We start from the raw sequence: 3,573 nt of genomic DNA on the forward strand, positions 1-3,573 counted from the left end.
ATGTTCTCAGTCTCCACTTATGTCTGCTACTTTTATAGACTGTATGCAGTAAATGGTGGTTAGATATCTGCAAATTTTCTTTCATTCTTCTACTCTATGCATTTTTTACAAATTGTGCCTTGGATTTTTAGTAATGTTGTTGTCATCCTTTTCAGCTTTTTATACCAGATTAGGTTCCGTTTGATTAAGTTTCACAAGGTCATGAATGTAAACACATTTTTTAAAAAAAGCATACAAGATATGGATATTGTTCATTTTTCATACTGCATAGCATAAAATAATAATAAAAAAAGGATGCACTTGTTTGTAACAAATGTGTTGCAGCATCAATTATCCAGATTTTCGCAGAATGTCTATATTTTTGCCTCATATTTTTGGTCTGTTCCTCATACAATTTGTGATTTTCTGGCAAACTGATTGAAGATTGAAGTCGATAAATAATAACACATATTTGAGTTTCAGACTTTATATCCTTCAAAAATGCATGCCATCACAAATCCTGTTGCTCTAACAACTTTCTGCTTTTAAAATCTGTCCCTTTTTTGGGGCCTTTATCTCACCATTATTTTGGGCTTTGTCCAGATTTTTTGTGTTAAAACATTGAGAGGTATGGACGCAGTCATATGACTCACCCAGTTTTATGCAGTTGTTTCTTTAGCCTCTGTTGAACATATGAAGACATAAGGACCACTTTAACCATCTAGATGGCACATTCTGATACACTCTATATAAAATCCAACAATGTATTTATTATTTCTTCATTCCAGCATAAATTACTATGTATCTGTCCCATGCATTACTGAAGCAAGTCACTGTTCCTCATTCTATCATCTCTGATTAAGTGTTCTCTCTTCCACCACACTTTCATGAAAAAAACAAAACTTCATGTATCTCTGTTAACCCCTCCACCTTTTAATCTCAGATTGTATCCTTGTAACAACATGCACACATATCTGACCCCCACTCTTCAGGACAACATACATTACGGTCTTGCTGTCTTGATTTGACTTTAGTGAAGACCACATACTATTTTGGTTGATTTTCTCTATAACACCTCTATGTTCTGCAAAATGGGGTCTCCTGAATTGCATACAACAGTTCAGATGTGGTCTTATCCAGTGTGCGTGTGTGTGTGTGTGTGTGTGTGTGTGTGTGTGTGTGTGTGTGTGTGTGTGTGTGTGTGTGTGTGTATGTCTAGAAGGCTATTATATTGTGCTAGACAGTATGCAAACCCATTTCTGGCAAGCAAATCAGATAGCATGGCTGAGTGAACCTCCTACATCAGTTACATGATGGGACTATATCACTAATGGCATTTTATGTCAAACACAAAGGGCCAGATTCCAAGATACTTGTGAAGCATTGTACAGGGCTTATGTCAAGAGGAAACACAGAATCAAGCACCCTAGAGTGACAGCCTCAAATGTAAATAAACCCCCCTTTTTCCCATTTTCTACAAGGGGTTGGACTGCTGTGTCAACTGTCACCATCTCTTTTAAATCAATGCCGTTCTGCTACCTTCTTTGACAGTCATGCCTGTCTGTCACAGGTATTCAACCACACAGTGTATCAACCTCTTTGCTGGAAGTCATTTCCTTTTGCCTTCTTCTTGTTTGTCCCAAATGTTCTTCACCAGATTGTCTTCTGCTTTTCTGCACGTGCCTGAACAACTGTAATGTGTTCACTTTGACTTTTCTGCAATTAGAACTACACTGGCTTCTGCTCTGATATTCTTATTTCTTCGTCTGTCCAGCAGTATTTATCCTACCACATATCTCAGATACTTCATCTCCATCATTTCTAACTTCCTGAACTGCTCTGCCTTCACTGCCTTGGTTTCTATACCATACAGTAATACTGGTCACACCACTGTTTTTTATGCCTTACTTTTCAGCTTCTTGTGGCATTCTTCTGTCATACACTACCTCTGACATTCTGTGCCAGTTGGCTACAGCCCCTCTGATTCTTTGACTTCCTCATTCAGGCTTCCCTTCTCCTCAACCACCCATCCCAGATATTTGAAACTGTTGACCTGTTCCACTATTTTCCATTGTATTTCAAGTCTCAGTTTCTTCTGATTTCCTCCATTTGCTGCCATTCCAACTGTCTTATCTGTACACAATGTCATCCCATGAGTATTCGATTGTGCATTCCATTTCCCTGCCCTTTGCTAAAGTTCTTGCTCACAGCCTGCCTGTAATGTCACATTGTCTGCATACAGCGACTTTCTTGATTTGTCCCCTCCAACCTGTTTGTTGATGTAGTCCATAACCAATATAAACAGCAGTGGGCTTAGAGCTGAACACTGTTGCATACCCGATCGCACTGGGAACTCCTCTGTCAGATCGAACATTGTTCATACTCATTGGGTCTTTGTACATAGCCTGAAGTAATTCTAACACAGTTACTGGGAATTCAAACCACTGCAGGGCTGCCCAAAATCAGCTCCCTTGGAACATTGTCATATGCTTTCTCAAAGTCTAGGAATTTCCTCAGCTCTAACTTCTTTTCAATTTATTTATTTTATTTATTTGACATTTGTTTAACAGGAGCATCTGACTGGGCCAGGATCCCATTTTCGCAGAGGCCCAGGAGAAAAGCTCCAGTATATTCAACAAAATGAAACAAATTTTAAAATTTTCAAAAACATAAATGGTTATGTAATACAAAAAAAAAAATCAACACTTAATTATCTGTCTCACTGCAAATATTAGGTTGGTTGTGCTGCATCTTGATCTGAATCTGAACTGCTCATCTCCCATCCTACTTTCTACTACCCTGAGTATTTATCAATCAACCTCTTCAGAACTTTCATGCAGCATGAGATGAGTTTGATTCCTCTGTACTGCCCACAGTTCTGGATGCCCCGTTTGTTTTTTTACACTGGCACTAGTATGCTTATTCTTAAGTGATCTGGGACATGCCTTTCTCTCCATATTGCTATGAGTACCCTCAGGAGCTTTTTCTCTCCTATCTCACCCAACATTTTCATCATATCTGCTGTGACCTCATCTGAGCCTGCTGCCTTCCCTGAATTACTTTTCCTCAGAGCTGTTCTTATTTCTTCTAGGGTGGGCTCCTCTTCTTCTTTCATTGCAGGCTGTTTCTGGGGCAGTACAGCTTCTGTGGGGTTTTCTTCATCCAGAAGCAGCTGAAAGTACTCTTTCCATCTTTCTTTGACTTCCTGTGGGCTGGTGAGCAGGTTGTTTGCTCGGATCCCTCTTGAAGCATGTCTGACTATCTTCATTATCTTTCTCTCTTTGCCTTGCAGTCTGATAGAGTTTCATTGTTCCATCTACAGAATCACTTTCAGAAATTGGTAGAGTGCCTTTGATACTGTAACAACTCCTCTCTTAGCCTCTTTGTTAGCCAACCAGTATTTCTTCTAAGCCTGTTCTGTCTTTTTTATCTCCCATGTTTTCCTGCACTCCTTCTTTCTTTTGATAACTTTCTGGAATTCTGCATTCCACCAACATCTTTCCTTATGTACCTCATATTCATACCTGGCTCAGCCACATACCTCTTCTGTAGTCCTCACACACACTTTTTGATAGGTGACAAAACAGGAAATGC

This window comes from Protopterus annectens, chromosome 3.part1 (assembly GCF_019279795.1).
Source record: "Protopterus annectens isolate FY-2018-M chromosome 3.part1, PAN1.0, whole genome shotgun sequence".
Lineage (NCBI taxonomy): Eukaryota > Metazoa > Chordata > Ceratodontiformes > Protopteridae > Protopterus > Protopterus annectens.